Source organism: Schistocerca americana, chromosome 2, assembly GCF_021461395.2.
Source record: "Schistocerca americana isolate TAMUIC-IGC-003095 chromosome 2, iqSchAmer2.1, whole genome shotgun sequence".
Lineage (NCBI taxonomy): Eukaryota > Metazoa > Arthropoda > Insecta > Orthoptera > Acrididae > Schistocerca > Schistocerca americana.
In genome coordinates this window covers 866,984,933-867,003,241 of record NC_060120.1, presented here as the reverse complement: position 1 = coordinate 867,003,241, position 18,309 = coordinate 866,984,933, and the positions used below count along the sequence as shown (strand labels likewise).

General features: G+C 42.6%; 1 protein-coding gene across 1 annotated transcript in view; it reads left to right on the top strand.

Moving 5' to 3' along the window:
* Positions 1–18,309, top strand: part of LOC124595716 — a 113,839-nt gene that overhangs the window by 59,567 nt on the left and 35,963 nt on the right. The window lies entirely within an intron of this gene.

Below are 18,309 nucleotides of genomic sequence, written 5' to 3'. Positions count from 1 at the left end.
AAATTGCAGACCATTATCAGTAACAAGAGTAGAGGGGAGGCCTTCCAAAGAAAAAATGTGGGCGGATGCACTGGTGGTTGCCGCGGTGGTAGGCGATGTGCAACGGACAATGAAAGGAAAGTTAGAGTAGGCGTCAATTACGAGGAGCCAATAAGTACCTAAAAAGGGTCCCGCAAAGTCAGCATGAATGCGCTCCCAGGGCTTTTCAGGCGAAGGCCACGGTGACAAAGATGACTTTGGGGCAGCGGCCTGTGACGCACAAGGGCCGCAGGCAGTGAACATGTGTGCTGTTTCAGAGTCGATGCCAGGCCAGTACACATGATGGCGCGCCAGAGATTTTGTGCGAGACACACCCCAGTGCCCTTGGTGAAGGAGGCGCAAGACTGAAGCATGCAAAGACGCAGGTACCATGACCCGTGGCAAAGCATTGTCAGTGGAGAGGAGGATAACACCATCCCTAGCCATGAGACGGTAGCGCAAAGCGTAGTAGTTCCGCAACGGATCAGAAGTCTTAGTGGACGGGCGATCTGGCCAACCCTTCTGAATACACCGCAAAACCCAGGAGAGGGTAGGGTCAGATTCCGTAGGGGCCATCAGCCTGTCCCCAGTGATGGGGAACCCGTCCACAACCCGCTGCTCGGCAACATCCAGGTGGAAACACACAAGTTCGTCCTTATCGAATGCCTGATCAGGACCCATGGGACGGTGAGACAGAGCATCAGCATTTGCATGTTGAGCCGTTGGATGGAAATGAATCTCATAATTGAAACAAGACAAGTAAAGAGCCCAACGCTGGAGGCGGTGTGCAGCGTTGTCAGGAAGTGATGTTGATTGATGAAACAAGAAAACAAGTGGTTTGTGATCCGTAACAAGATGAAATTTTGAGCCATAGAGAAAAACACCAAACTTATGAAGAGCATAAATAATGGCCAAAGCTTCTTTCTCTATTTAAGAATACTTTTGTTGGGCATCCGTGAGCGTTTTGGAGGCATAAGCAATGGGTTGTTCCGAACCGTCAGAAAAACGGTGCGCAAGGACTGGACTGACCGCGTATTGAGAGGCATCTGTGGCAAGAACAAGATGTTGGCCAGGTCGATAAGTAGCCAGGCACTGGGCCTGTTTCAGCATAGTCTTCAATTTCTGGAAAGCCGCGTCGCATGATGCGGACCAGTGAAAAGGCACGTTTTTATGCAACAGGCGATGCAACGGCTGAGCCATCGAAGCCGCAGATGGTAAAAACTTGTGATAGTATGCTATTTTCCCCAAGAAGGCCTGCACTTCCTTAACAGATGTAGGGCAGGGAAGGGCATCAATCGCAGCGACAGTTTGCTGAAGCGGACGAATACCATCCCGAGAGAGTTGAAACCGCAAGTATGTGATAATGCCTGAAAAAATTGTTATTTCTGAAGATTACACTTAAGACCAGCAGTCTGTAAGACATTAAAAAGTGTGTGGAGATTTTGAAGATGTTCTTCAGTGGTGGAGCCAGTGACAACAATGTCGTCCATGTAATTGATACACCCAGGGAGCAATAATTGTACCAAGAATCGCTGAAAGAGAGCAGGGGCGCTAGCAACCCCGAATGGCAAGCATTGGTATTGATAGAGGCCGAAATGTGTGTTAAGGACCAGAAACTGCCGGGAAGCAGTGTCGAGAGGAAGTTTATAAGCTTCTGACAGGTCAATTTTAGAAAAATACTGGCCTCCAGCAAGTTTAGTGAACAGTTCTTCAGGACGGGGCATAGGGTAAGTGTCGATGAGGCATTGAGCATTTACAGTGGCTTTGAAATCGCCACAGAGATGAATATCACCATTTGGCTTAGCAACGACGACAGGAGAGGACCACTCACTGGAAGTGACAGGAAGCAAGACCCCTGAAGTAGTGAGACGATCCAACTCCCATTTGACCCGATCATGAAGGACCACAGGAATGGGCTGAGACCAAAAAAACTTAGGCCGAGCAGTGGGTTTGAGTTCGATATGCGCTTCAAAATTGTTTGCATGGCCTAACCCAGGAGAAAAAAAGGGACGACAATGTCATCGACAAGGAATCCATTTGAGCATAAGGAATGGCATCTATGGAGAACCCAAAAACGCGAAAGGCATCGAAACCAAAAAGATTTTCTGCGTTGCTCGGGTTGACCACAGATATGGGAACAGTGCGAATGACGGATTTGTAAGATACGTCAGCTTTAAACTGTCCCAAGAAAGAAATCTTCTGTTTATTGTATGTCCGTAATTGCCGAGTGACAGGTGGCAGGAGTGGAGAACCCAACTGAAGATACGTCTGAGAATTAATTATAGTGGCAGCAGAACCGGTATCCACCTGCATGTGAACATCTCGACCAAGGATTTGGACAGTGATGGACAACTTCCCTGAAAGGGAAGAAGTGCAATTGACAGACAACACAGAATCAGAATCAGCGTCATGTTCATGAACATCATGTATGTGGTCGGATTTGCAAACGGAAGACACATGACCTTTCTTTTTGCAATTGTGACACACAGCCCAACATTGGGGACAATCCTTGTGTGAATGTTTCATAAAACACCGCGGACACGAAGGAAGTTGCCGGGGGTTTTGCTGCAGTTTCTTAGCGGGTTGTTTATGGCTAGGCCGAGGCTGCGTGTGGGAGCGCACTGCAGCCACGTCGGCCAGCGGGGACGCGCCGCATGCGTCGTCAACAGCGCACAGAGGTTGTATTTCCCAGACATCACTCCACGCCTCTATTTGCGCCCCAGCGGCACGAGAAATTTCAAAAGACTGCGCAATGGAGAGAACTTCATCTAGAGTCAGATTCGCCAACTGAAGGGCATGTTGCCAAACTTTTGTCGGGTGCCAACTGGATAATAGCATCCCGTACCATGGAATCGGCATAGGATTCTTTGTGAACGTCAGTAACAAATTGACACTTTCGACTGAGGCCATGAAGTTCAGCAGCCCAAGTGCGATAGGATTGATGTGGCTGTTTTTGACAACGATAAAAGGCAACATGAGAGGCTACCACATGCGTTTTCTTTTGAAAATAGACCGACAGAAGTGAGCACATTTCAGCAAAGGACAAAGATGCAGGATCCTTCATAGGAGCGAATTGCGACAACAACCGATACATTTGAGGTGAAATCCAGGAAAGGAACTGAGACTTACATGGTTGTTCGTCCATGACATGAAATGCCAAGAAGTGCTGTCGAAGACGTTTTTCATAATCAGACCAGTCTTCCGCCGTCTCGTCGTAAGGAGGAAAAGGAGGTATAGCCAACGACGAGAAACGCCCCACATTTGATGCCACGACGAAATCACGAATCATCGCTGTTAGAAGCGTTTGCTGTTCAAGGAGATTTTGCAATAGTTGCTTGACAGTAGCCATGGAACCCTGTGGGTCAACGGTGAAAAGGAAAAATCCCATCCTCGTCGCCAATTGTTAAAACGTCAAGTTTAACACATATATTTCAGAACGACACAACACGTAAGTCAGAGTAAGTTGACATGCAAGACATGTGTACACATTACCATTCGAATGAGCACTGAGTCCCAGTCTAGCAGCCGCTGCCTGGCTGGCCGCTTAGGTGGTGCAGCTGCTGCATGGCTGGCAGACAGCGCCGCACGTAGAGGACGCGCGTAATTGCGCGGCGGTGCTTTGAATGATCGGCGAGTCACAACATAAATTATGACTAACCAGAGCTAACTTGTTCCAGAATACACCTTTGTCTATGTTATCAGTCTGGTCCCAAACTAACTTCAAAAAGTTTCCACCCTTATTCCCCAGGCTTACACATACCTCACCTTTACTATTTGGATCATTACTCTATATGACATTAATGAGAAACTATTTGGGATGGTATTCCATGACCCTCATTACGTCACATACATGATTTACCTTATCTGTATTGTCAACATCATTTGCAAATAACTCTGAAACTTCATTACTCTTAAACTCCACAAATACCTGATAATCACCATCATCATCATCATAATTGCCCAAAATTACTTCAACATCACTGACAATACAAGTTTTATCTCCATCAAAGTCACTTACCCCACCTACATTCATGTGCAATAATCCACCAGTCTCAGATTCACCAACCTCAGTTACTTCACATCTCCATCAAAAATACCACCTAATTCAGATCTAGTAGTCATCAACTGATTTACATACAACACTGCTTTCCACCCAAGAGAAGAAATCATTAGTACATACATCATCAAAATTCTCACTAGGCTCCAATTTTAGTTTGTGATACCACAACAATTAAATATACTATCCCAAAACATAATGAGAAATCTGATATTCCTTATGTTAAATTTCAGGTACTTGTACCATATCATTAACACTGTTATTATTACTTAATTGCAAGTATAACTTGAGGGTCCTGTGCTTGTTATGTTTCCATGTCCCAAAACCTAGGACCTTCATTGAGGTGAACTGTTGTTTCCCTGTAGTTACTTCTGATTGTTTCTTCTATTAAAATGCTCATGCTTGTCGCCACTATTCCTATCCTGCTGGTGTTAAGAATTTCTCTATAAACACTTCGATCCTGATAGGATTTACCACTATCTCTGTTTCTGTAATTATTGCCATTGTGATTCCTATAATTTTGATTATTATGGTACATACTTCTTTCTACTGCCCTATCATAAAAATGGTTCAAAGACATGTACTAAATCCCACTGCAGTCTTTCTGGTAATATCCTTTTAAGCACATTAATCAATGTCATTTTGTGAAATTGGTTGTCAAGGTGTGTGAATTTTTTTTACCTTAGTTCTTATAAAACTCTTTCAAAGTACTGTCCCTATTCGTATAATTAGGACCATTCAAAAATTCACTTTTAATTCTCCCCTATTCAGCTTCTGACCAAAATTCATTTAAGGAACTTTTCTTGTGACTTTGATATGTTTCCCACTGACTTAAATTTACCCATGACAGAGCTTTGCCTTCAAGATGTCATTCAACAAATTTAATTTTTTTGATTGTCATTCATGCTTGACACAAAAGTATCTCTACAGTGGTGCAGAAAATCCACTGGATGTAAATTATCTGATAGGAGTGTTGACCACATAGATTTTTTGACTGCAAATTTCCTGAACTGCTGAAATTTTTTGAGCTGAAACAGTTGCATTAGTTTGCATATTGTTTTCTACATTTGAAGTTTTTGATTTAAACAGGCGATATTTTGTTGGGATTTTTCTGCTACAGCTTTCTGTTCAACTGTGATGTCATCAACATTCTTTGTGTTCTTTGTTTTGCTGACTTGGCTACAAACTCATTCCAAAACAACAGATTTATTTTCTAAAACATCAACTTTATTCATTCACTTTCCTTAACCCCTCTGACAACCTATTTTTTAACTCTGAAACTTGATTACTAAGTTGACCTATCTGATCTTGTACTCCGTCCATTTTGCTACCATTTTTCTTCAATTCTTATTCCAGTTAACTGATTATTAACTGCTCTAAATTTGCTATTGTTATGTTTTCATTTCCTCTAGTTCTGCTAAAACTAACTGCAAAATGAGTTTTTACAGTTTCTTTACTGACTACGATTTGACTGGACTCAAACGTGTCATGACTGGATCTTGCAGCTTTAATTTCTACCTCACTTTTGCTTTCATCCCAATTCATTTTGTTAACAAGCACAAGAGTTCACAAAACTAGAGTGTATGAGTGGTTTGCTAGGTTTAAAAATGGAGACATGCCGACTAAGGACAAACCTCATTCTGGTTGTCCGTCAACTATCTGAACCAACAAAAATATTGAAAAAATTAGAAAGCTTGTGCTCACAGATCATAAACAGACAATTGATAAACTGATTAGTGATTATCTTGAAGCTCAGTTCAGTGAATTTTAAGATTTGGGCAGACAGGAGACTGGCTCTTCCACCTTGACAATGCACCTGCACACACACAGCCATCTCTGTTAGTTTTTGGTGAAAAATGACATGGTTCCACCACCCCATGTACCTTACCTTTTACCTTTTACCTTTTACCTCACCTCACCTCACCTCACCTGGCTCTGTGCAACTTTCTCTTATTTCCAAGTGTGAAATGGGAATGAAAGGACACCAAATTGACAACACTTGAAGACCTCAAAAAAAAAGAGGGAGGAGTTGTCAGCCATTTCTGAAGATGACTACAAAAAACGTTTCAAACAGTGGAAGTGCCAATGGACAAATGTTAGTCATAATGGAGAGCATTTTGTAGGGGATAAAGTTCTTTTGGAAACAATTTGAAAATATATGGCTTTTAAAAAATATTTTTTTTTAGCCTCTTGTATGCTCATGAGTTGCTGTTCTGAAATGTAATATTTGTGATTGTTGTTGTATACAGGTCTCCCAATGGGTATTTGGGAAATTTCCATGAAAAATTTTGATTAATTATTGTGCTATGTCAGATGGAAGGAAGTGGTTATTATACTTGTTATTTTAATGCAAATTTCTTGAAGGGATCTGACAGTAAAAGTGATAGAGATTGCTTTTGGCCACTTTTAATTTGTCATTGGTCATAATTTTCCTTACAAAAGTTGTTAAAGATATTAGTACACTTGTAGGTAAAGCATTAATTCAACAAGCAGAAATTTATACATAGTCCTGTCTGGCGTCAAATGGATTTTCAGATCACTATGCACAATCAGTCACATTATATAATTTTACTCCATGAACAGCTCAGAAACACTCTAAGAAAACAGTGAGACTGATTGACAAAACTATTAAAGGCTTTAAAGAATGCTTAAAAAAGTTGACTGGCATGATACTTAAGTGACCATAATGTTAACTCTAAACTCAACATAAGGCTTGATGAGTTTTTCATTTTTGAAAGTTTGCCTGAAAAGATAGTAAATTGTGATATAAAATCATTAAAGAAACTTTGAATCACTACAGCTATTGGTCAAGACGTGTACGAAATACCCAGAACAAGTAATGATCAAGAAATACTTCATCATAAATGGTACTGTAATGTACTAAGAAAAGTTGTAAGAAAATCCATGCACATGTGTATCTTGCCTGTAATTGACAATTCTGATAATAAAATAAAATCAATATGAAATGTTGTTAAGAGAGACAGGGAAAGAAGCAATAGAAGGTGACATTATTTCTGTTAAAGAGAATGAAAGCATTGTAAAAAAGTGTAGCAGATATTTTTGACAATTACTTTGCAAAAATAGGTGAGAAAATAGGTTCAAATAGTTCAGAATAGAGAGCAAAACAGTACAGTGCATAAGAAATTTAGAAATCTTGCATCATTAACCCAGGGTTTTTCCCAGAAAATTTGGAATATGCAATTGTTAGGGCCTCTTTATAAAAAGACTGGCTCCACAGATGTCAAGAATTCCCACCCAGTGTTGTCTCTCATAACATTTTCTAAAATGTTTGAGAAGCTAATGTACTAGTGTCACCACACACAACTATGTAGTAATGGAATACTTATCAAAACACTGTTTGGAATTGAAGGGCACATTCTATTGAATTTGCTGTTTATACCTTTACTGAGCACATAATAAAATCTGTAAATGATTAAATATCACTAACTGAGATATTCTGTGACTTACCAAAATTATTTGATGGTTTCCACATAATGTACTGTTAGGGAAGTTAAGTTTTCATTAAGCACATAGTTCAGCACATGCCTGGATAATGGCCAACTTTGGGGCTATAGAAGTCTGTAAGTTAACATATTTAGCATATTTTCACTCTGCTGTCTTATGGGATGATCTGGCATAACACCTTGCTTAGTCAAAAAGTATATATTCATTGCCCAAAAGAAAATAATTAGAATTATGTGTGAACTTCACACAAGTACATGTTGCAAGTATTTCTTTAAGCAGCTGGGAATATTAACCACAGCTTCACATCATATTTACTCTCTTAAAACAAACTCATAAACAATCTAAGTTTAAGTGTAACAGAATTCACAGGTATAACATTAGAACAAAAAATTACATGCCTTCATCTGTAATTAAACTAACTTTGGCAAGAAATGGGTGAATTATGCAACTACAAAACTTCCATATGCTTCCCATTGAAATGAAATGTTTGACAGATACATGTTTTCAAATATAGATTAATTGTTACTTCTTACCAACGTGCGCGCGCGTGTGCGATATATATACACACAGACAAGCAGACATATTCAAAGGCGCGCGCACCCGTCCTTTTTTTCCCCTTAAGGTAAGTCTTTCCCCTCCCGGGATTGGAATGACTCCTTACCCTCTCCCTTTCGTCTTTCCCTCTCCTTCCCTCTTTCCTGACGAAGCAACCATTGGTTGCGAAAGCTAGAATTTTGTGTATGTTTGTGTTTGTTTGTGTGTCTATCGACGTGCCAGTGCTTTCGTTTGGTAAGTCACATCGTCTTTGTTTTGAGATATATTTTTATATTTTTGTTTAGTTTTGTGTGTGATCTGTGTGTACTGTCAACACATTCAACAACATAATGTTTGTTGTAAATTTGATCTATGGAGCAAGTTACTATAACTAGAATTAACAATTGTGACAGAACAATAGGGACCATACATAAGATATAGTTGATACACCAGAAGTACTGTACTTCATAGATTTTTTTTCTCACTATCATAAAATGAAACTGGTAATGCACATGGGGCACATTGATTAGAATTCCAGTGAGCCTCAAAACCACTGGCCTTAATTCTGAAAACAGAAATCCAAGAAGGTATTACAAAGCATACTCTGGATAGAATTTTATTAAGGGCAGCACAAACCAATGGGTAGTAGAGATTGTTTAGAATTGAGATCTCATAAAAGATACTTCAATTTTTCCTTCATGTTATGTGGTGGTGGTGGTGGTGGTGGTGGTGGAATATTGAACATACACACAAGAAAAACATGGTAGGAAAGCTTTGATGTTTTTAGACAAATTGGTGTTTAACTTTCTGCCAACAATGTGATTACAGACAGGGCGGATGATCATGTAACATGTTTTAGAAAGAAAAGCATTACCATTCTCACTAGACCCTCAGACACAAGGTAGATTCTGTGTTCCTTCTGCTACAGAAATTTTATGGATTATTGGACAAACTGTGTGTCTGGATTGAAGATTTTCTAACAAACAAATACAGCTTGTCATTCTCAATGGAGAACAGTCTTCAGATGCAAAAGTAACTTCGATCATACCCTGAGGAGTGGTAAAACACCATTACTTTTTATAATGTTTATAAAGGAGCAAATTGATAATGTAAAAAATTCCCATGAGGCTTTTCCTGGCTGATGCTTTGTATATAGAGAAGTCAGTGCTGGAGTACTGTAGTGAAATGCAGGAAGCCACACTGGATTGTGGAGGGAGTGGCAATTGATTCTAATCATAAAGGAAACGTATTGCTGCTACATAGACGGAAAGATTTGTTGTCTGTCTAAATGACTCCAGAACAATTACATTCCCACCCAAACGAGGCTTACAGCTCTTTTGTGGGTATGTGTGTGACGTTCATGGGGCCCCGAGCTATTGCAGCTTCTCTTCTCTCCTGGGCTGCATTCCCTTCCCCATATCCATTCATTCCCACCCTAGCTCCTCCCCCTTTCTCCCTTTTTCCCTTTGTCGACCCAGTTATTCCCTGGGTTCTGCTATTCCTTTTCGGTCTTGTCTTGCATTTCCATTCTCCGTTTCTGCCTTTTTTTCTGGTCCTCTTTAGCGTTTGATCTCCCTTTCTAAATTCTTTGTGTAGTGTGAGCAATCTGGGGAAGAACTCCCTTCCTAGCATTTACGGAATGTGTCGCACTTCTCCCTCTCTTCCCTCCAAACTCTAGCCTCTGCACCTCCCCCTCCCCAGTCTGTGTGGGTGTGCTTGTTATGTACCCATCTGCCTCAGTCACCTGACAACACAGATATCACAGTAGGGGTACTCCAGCTGTCACTGCCTCCTGTATCATTAGGAGATGCTGCTCATCTTTTTTGTGCATTGGAAGTCCCAGCAACAAACTGTGCCAGGTGGCCCTCACTGCTGCTGGGTGGTGCCCACAGAGTGAGCCCCTGCTTGGAGGGTTGGTACCAGGTTGCACAATATTTGCATGAAGTGTGCTAAGCTCCATACTTCTGGTTGCTCTTCTGTGGCCCTCCCTTCAGATATGAATTGCGCTCTCTCTCTCTCTCTCTCTCTCTCTCTCTCTCTCTCTCTCTCTCTCTCTCTCCCCCTCCCCCCCTCTCCCTCTCTCCCTCTCCCTCTCCCCCCCCCCCTGGAGGGGGTCCCGGCCCACTGGCTTAGGGCAAAACCCTTTCACCATTACTTTGTTTGTTCTAGGACAGATGGAGAGACATTTGCCGCTACTAAACTGCTCATTTTTGTAGAACACAATGAAGATAAGTTCGGTTTAGTTGAAACCATTAGTAAGATGTGATCTGGTTCTTTACTGATTGAAATCTCATATGCCAGTCAACAATGTAGGAAAAGAAAAATTGCTACTTACCATAAAGAAGACACTTGAAGTTGCAGACAGGCACAATTAAGACACTTAAGTAACTCTTTAGGCCACAGCCTTTACCAGTAAAGAGGCACACAAACCATTCACACACACACACACACAAGCAAGCACACCTCACTCACAGTCTCTTCCTTAAAATTGCTAATGAACTCCAGGCTAATCTGGAATGACAGGACATTCATTTTGTTAAACATGTGCAGAAAGAGCACAAAGACAAGTGCACAATTACTGGCACCCAGTCCTCCAAATCTGGTGTACACACAGTTGGCTACCTCCTTGCACATTCATCTGTCTGAAAGGACCCATGCTCACACAAACACCGAAAAAGTGCTTGAAATGTTGTGTGATGTGGTTGGTGTTTGTGAGGGTAATTGTTTTCTTATAGCCGTGCTGCCTCTTGACTGTTTCCATCTGCTTGACCATACGCAAACACCATCTCTGCTTGTTCCTGACAATAATGAAGGACTGTTATGGTACTTATTGTATGCTACATCATGCAGCATGCACCACACAATATACACATGGCATGTGGCAACAATGTACTCCCGGACCCACATTCGTTGTTGTTGTTCTTGTTGTTGCTGTCGTTGTGGTCTTCCATCCTAAGACTGGTTTGATGCAGCTCTCCATGCTACTCTTTCCTGTGCAAGCTTCATCATCTCCCAGTAACTACTGCAACCTACATCCTTCTGAATCTGCTTAGTGTATTCATCTCTTGGTCTCCCTCTATGATTTTTACCTTCCATGCTGCCCTCCAATACTAAATTGGTGATCCCTTGATGCCTCAGAACATGTCCTACCAACCGATCCCTTCTTCTAGTCAAGTTGTGCCACAAATTTCTCTTCTCCCCAATTCTATTCAATACCTCCTCATTAGTTATGTGATCTACCCATCTAATCTTCTGCATTCTTCCGTAGCACCACATATCGAAAGCTTCTATTCTCTTCTTGTCTAAACTAGTTATTGTCCATGTTTCACTTCCATACATGGCTACACTCCATGCAAATACTTTCAGAAACTACTTCCTGACACATTCATAAAAGTATTTTTCCTCCTTTTCCAATCAGGAACATGTTTCTGCAGGGAAGGAGAGGGAAAGACGAAAGGATGTGAGTTTTAAGGGAGAGGGTAAGGAGTCATTCCAATCCCGGGAGCGGAAAGACTTTTCTTAGGGGGAAAAGAGGACGGGTATACGGGTACACACACACACACACACACACACACACACACACACACACACACACACACACACACACACACACACACACAAGCAGACATATTTAAAGACAAAGAGTTTGAGCAGAGATATCAGTCGAGGCGGAAGTGCAGAGGCAAAGATGTTGTTGAATGACAGGTATGAGTGGCGGCAACTTGAATTTAGCGGAGATTGAGGCCTGGTGGGTAACGGGAAGAGAGGATATATTGAAGAGCAAGTTCCCATCTCCGGAGTTCAGATAGGTTGGTGTTGGTGGGAAGTATCCAGATAACCCGGACGGTGTAACACTGTGCCAAGATGTGCTGGCTGTGCACCAAGGCATGTTTAGCCACAGGGTGATCCTCATTACCAACAAACACTGTCTGCCCCACTCCCAGATTCAACCAAACAGCCCTCATCAAAGATTTACTGTCCTACACTCGTATCTCTGCTGGAAATATCACTTTGCCACGAAGAAAAATGATCCTAATCCTACTCATAATGATCCAACTCCCCAAGATACTATCCAAATTGAACCCTGCGTGGAACAGTTCCGTCCTCCATCACAGAGGGACCCACCTTCTCTTCCTCAAAATCACCCTCTCCAAACCTTCCAGGAATTTCTGACTTCCAGCCTTGCTTCTCAATCCTTCTTAAAAAACCTTAATCCTACTCCCAACATCACCACTGCTGAAGCCCAAGCTATCCGTGATATGAAGGCTGACCGATCCATCATCATTCTTCCGGCAGACAAGGGTTCCACGACCGTGGTACTTGATCGTCGGGAGTATGTGGCTGAGGGACTGCGTCAGCTTTCAGACAACACCACATACAAAGTTTGCCAAGGTAATCCCATTCCTGAGGTCCAGGCGGAGGAATCCTCAGAACCTTAGGCCCCCTACAAAACCTTTCACCTGACTCCATCAACCTCCTGACCCCACCGACACCCCGCACCCCTCCCTTCTACCTTCTTCCTAAAATTCACAAACCCAATCATCCCAGCCGCCCCGTTGTAGCTGGTTACCAAGCCCCCACAGAACATCTCTCTGCCTTCGTAGATCAACACCTTCAACCCATTACATGCAGTCTCCCATCCTTCATCAAAGACACCAACCACTGTCTCGAACGCCTGGAATCCTTACCCAATCTATTACCCCCGGAAACCATCCTTGTAACCATTGATGCCACTTCCTTATACACAAATATTCCGCACGTCCAGGGCCTCGCTGCGATGGAGCACTTTCTTTCACGCCGATCACCTGCCACCCTACCTAAAACCTCTTTACTCGTTACCCTAGCCAGCTTCATCCTGACCCACAACTTCTTCACTTTTGAAGGCCAGACATACCAACAATTAAAGGGAACAGCCATGGGTACCAGGATGGCCCCCTCGTACGCCAACCTATTCATGGGTCACTTAGAGGAAGCCTTCTTGGTTATCCAGGCCTGCCAACCCAAAGTTTGGTACAGATTTATTTGACATCTTCGTGATCTGGACTCACAGTGAAGAAAAACTCCAGAATTTCCTCTCCAACCTCAACTCCTTTGGTTCCGTCAGATTCACCTGGTCCTACTCCAAATCCCATGCCACTTTCCTTGACGTTGACCTCCATCTGTCCAATGGCCAGCTTCACACGTCCGTCCACATCAAACCCACCAACAAGCAACAGTACCTCCATTATGACAGCTGCCACCCATTCCACATCAAACGGTCCCTTCCCTACAGCCTAGGTCTTCGTGGCAAACGAATCTGCTCCAGCCCAGAATCCCTAAACCATTACACCAACAACCTGAAAGCAGCTTTCACATCCCACAACTACCCTCCCGACCTGGTACAGAAGCAAATAACCAGAGCCACTTCCTCGTCCCTTCAAACCCAGAACCTCCCACAGAAGAACCACAAAAGTGCCCCACTTGTGACAGGATACTTTCCGGGACTGGATCAGACTCTGAATGTGGCTCTCCAGCAGGGATACGACTTCCTCAAATCCTGCCCTGAAATGAGATCCATCCTTCATGAAATCCTCCCCACTCCACCAAGAGTGTCTTTCCGCCGTCCACCTAACCTTCGTAACTTCTTAGTTCATCCCTATAAAATCCCCAAACTACCTTCCTTACCCTCTGGCTCCTACCCTTGTAACTGCCCTCGGTGTAAAACCTGTTCAATGCACCCTCCCACCACCACCACCACCACCTACTCCAGTCCTGTAACCCGGAAGGTGTACACGATCAAAGGCAGAGCCACGTGTGAAAGCACCCACGTGATTTACCAACTGACCTGCCTACACTGTGAAGCTTTCTATGTGGGAATGACCAGCAACAAACTGTCCATTCGCATGAATGGACACAGGCAGACAGTGTTTGTTGGTAATGAGGATCACCCTGTGGCTAAACATGCCTTGGTGCACGGCCAGCACATCTTGGCACAGTGTTACACCGTCCGGGTTATCTGGATACTTCCCACTGACACCAACCTATCAGAACTCCAGAGATGGGAACTTGCCCTTCAATATATTCTCTCTTCCCGTTACCCACCAGGCCTCAACCTCCGCTAAGTTAAAGTTGCCACCCCTAGTACATCACTTGTCATTCAACAACATCTTTGCCTCTGTACTTCCGCCTCAACTCACATCTCTGCCCAAACTCTTTGCCTTTATAAATGTCTGCTTGTGTCTGTGTATGTGCAGATGGATTGTGTGTGTGTGTGTGTGTGTGTGTGTGTGTGTGTGTGTGTGTGTGTGTGTACGCGCACGTGCGTGTGTGTATACCTGTCCTTTTTTTTCCCCCTAAGGTAAGTCTTTCCGCTCCTGGGATTGGAATGACTCCTTACCCTCTCCCTTAAAACCCACATCCTTTCGTCTTTCCCTCTCCTTCCCTCTTTCCTGACGAAGCAACCATTGGTTGTGAAAGCTAGAATTTTGTGTGTATGTATGTGTTTGTTTGTGTTTCTATCGACCTGCCAGCGCTTTCGTATGGTAAGTCACATCATCTTTGTTTTTAAATATATTTTTCCCTGCGTGGAATGTTTCCCTCTATTTTTTTATATATAAAAACAAAGATGATGTAACTTACCGAACGAAAGTGCTGGCAAGTCGATAGACACACAAACACACACACAAAATTCAAGTTTTCGCAACCAACGGTTGCTTCATCAGGAAAGAGGGAAGGAGAGGGAAAGACGAATGGATGTGGGTTTTAAGGGAGAGGGTAAGGAGTCATTCCAATCCCGGGAGCGGAAAGACTTACCTTAGGGGGGAAAAAGGACGGGTATACACTCGCTCGCGCGCGCGCGCGCGCGCACACACACACACACACACACACAAATATCCATCCATACATATACAGACACAAGCAGACATTTGTAAAGGCAAAGAGTTTGGGCAGAGATGTCAGTCAAGGCGGAAGTACAGAGGCAAAGATGTTGTTGAAAGACAGGTGAGGTATGAGCGGCGGCAAATTGAAATTAGAAATTAGAAATTAGAAATTACCGGAGATAAAGGCCTGGTGGATAACGAGAAGAGAGGATATACTGAAGGGCAAGTTCCCATCTCCGGAGTTCTGACAGGTTGGTGTTAGTGGGAAGTATCAGATAACCCGGACGGTGTAACACTGTGCCAAGATGTGATGGCCGTGCACCAAGGCATGTTTAGCCACAGGGTGATCCTCATTACCAACAAACACTGTCTGCCTGTGTCCATTCATGCGAATGGACAGTTTGTTGCAACAAATTTTTATGTTTGTGGGTTTGAGTTTCTTGTCCAACAAATATTCCAGTTCCACTTAGCATTGGCCCACTCTTTTGATGTGAATTTAAATTTCTCCTCATAAATCTCACAGTAGTCCATTTTAGGTTTTGACCAGATTTCTGTGCCTGGTATTATGAGAGCTCCACAGCATTTCTTAGAAATGCTTCAAACTCTGGCACTTTGTTGCGAATGCTTTGGTAATCACTAATATTTTACTACACCCACTGTCAGGGGGTATTTCTTTGGATATTATACAGGCACGTGCAAGTCTCTTACAGCTATTGTTATGTAGAGTGAATGGGGAGATGCATCCTCTAAATAATCTGTGTGCCCCCACACAGTCAGCCATGTGGTTTGCTACCCCCCAAGGTGTGGTGCACATATGCATCCATTTAGGGAGACACTAACCTGTGGTACAATTCCAGGAAGTCACAGCCTAGCTTGTCACAGAACCTGTAAGACTCTGGGTCAAGTCTTCCACTCAGCCCATAACCAGAGGCCAATGATCAGTTCTGAGGACAATACTGCAAAGTGTGAGCTTTGTTTGAAATCTATAAGCTAGGCTAGTGTTTTCAGAATGAATATTTCATGCTGCAGCAGTGTGTGCTCTGATTTGAAACTTATTGACAGATTAAAAGAGGAAATCAAGTACTGAGGGAAGTAAACCTGTCAGAGTGAATTGTTTGGATAGCTCATTTGGTAGAACATTTGCCTATGAAAACCAAAGGTCCCAGATTAAAGTCTATGTCTGGCACACAGTTTTAATCTACCAGTAAATTTCATATTAGGCTAGTGTTGTCTACTCTGCCTGTCACTTAATGATAAAAGTGTGACTTTAAAACTGAGATCACAGGCATAGCTTCAACCAGTGTGCACTAGTCTGCAGTTGGTTGCATCCTGTACCCTTTAACAGTTTCAATTATGCTTCCAGGCATACATTCCTTGCTGCCATTTCCCTAATCAATATAATATTTACCATGTGTTTGAACTACCAGTGAGTAGCATTTGCTACCTCCTGATACAGGACACAGCAGATTTCCCAACAAGTGAAGTGAGTCTCACTGGTTTAATTTCAGTTTCATTGGAAGACAGCACCTTTTAACTTGTTGGTAGGGGGATCAGTATAACACTCTGTTCTTCCTGGTCTCTGTCTCCCCTGTACAGAGACTCTACATGTAACAGTGACACAGCATCCAGTCAAGAGAATGAGTAGTGACAGACCTCATACTTCCTGCAGAGGAGACGAGATACACACTGAAGAGTACTTTAGATACATTTGGTATCTGTGGTGCACAACTCCCAGGAACCCTCTCAATACAATCATTTGCAGCTGTTTCCAATCACTCGAGTTTCCAGGGTGACTTTCAGCTGCTTACATACACCAGCCAACTCATCCCAAACTTGAGAACATAATTTGCAGTGGGGCTAGGTTGTCTCTGGTGCCATGTTCTACAGAACAGTGAACAAAAAACTTCAAAATAAGCTTGCTGATTCTCTTTAATTTCCATGTCTTTTAAATGAAAACTATTACTAATTCCATTTAAGGGCTAAAGCAATTAATACACAAATTGTGATGATGATTAAGGTGACAGAAAAACGTGGGGTAAGTTACTTACTTCATGAAATGTGTGCACAAACCACACAGTATTACATCAGTTCTCTTCCGTTAACTTATTATATCAACTTCTTTAATGGGACCACATGCCTTGCATCCTCATTCTGGCCCCAAACTCAACAGATGGCACAGTGTTGATTCCAGACAATGCTTATTGTTACCAGTAGTTGAGCTGCAGTTCAAAGAGAACCAATGGTGGAAGAAAGTGTGCACTGCTGTGGCTAAGGTGAGTGGTATACTTGTGTGTTCTAGAGCAGTGTTTCACTGGTGTTGTGATAAGTCATAACCAGTTGGTTTGAATTTGATAGCCTCCAACAAAGTTTAACAGTACTTGACATGTTACATGTTTAAAGAGACTGTGCTGTCATCAGATTGACTCATTCCAGTATGTTTTTGTTTATGAATATAACAAATGTGTTGTTAAGAATTACTAGTATTTTGACCATGAGTGTCCAGTATTGACAACCTGATGAGAGCATTCTCGCCCAAAATGATTTGCTGCAATGTTTGAAGTACTGTTAATATAGGTGAATGCTATTATTTACATTTGATAAGGTATAACTGCTACTTCACATCTAAGAAATGGAAAATGTTGAAGTGCCCTAACTAGTTGTTGAAATTTTTGTAGTAGCTCATCTTGTAGCACCAGTCTGGAGTCTGTTACAGCTCTCCACAGTAGACTCTCATGTGCAAGTATTTTCGTCCCTGAAGAACTGCTGTAACTTAGATCCATTAAAACCAGCTGTATTCACAGTATTCATGTGTAGGTCTCCTTTTACTATTTTTAACCCCCCCTCGCTCCCCCCCCCCCCTCCCTCCCCCCCCTCCCCCCTCTCCTTCTCTTCCATCTGTTATGCAAATGTAGCCCATATATAGCTTATAGCTTACAGACATAAACTTTGAGAACAAAGCAATTTTTATTTGATGTAGAATGTCTGTGAACAAATATAGATATAATTAAAATACACATTAATAATTGCCTACTAGACAAGTCTTCTGAAAGGCATAAAACTGTTGTTGTTTTATTTACACCCAAAATATGTTTTTACTACTTCAAACATAATTGGCGTTTTGTCAATAGCCGGCCGCGGTGGTCTAGCAGTTCTAGGCGCTGAGTCCAGAACCGCGCGACTGCTACGGTCGCAGGTTCGAATCCTGCCTTGGGCATGGATGTGTGTGATGTCCTTAGGTTAGTTAGGTTTAAGTAGTTCTAAGTTCTAGGGGACTGATGACCACAGATGTTAAGTCCCATAGTTCTCAGAGCCATTTGAACCATTTTGTCAATAAGGAGAATGAATAACAAAATTTAAACAGTTGCCGGAAGCTTC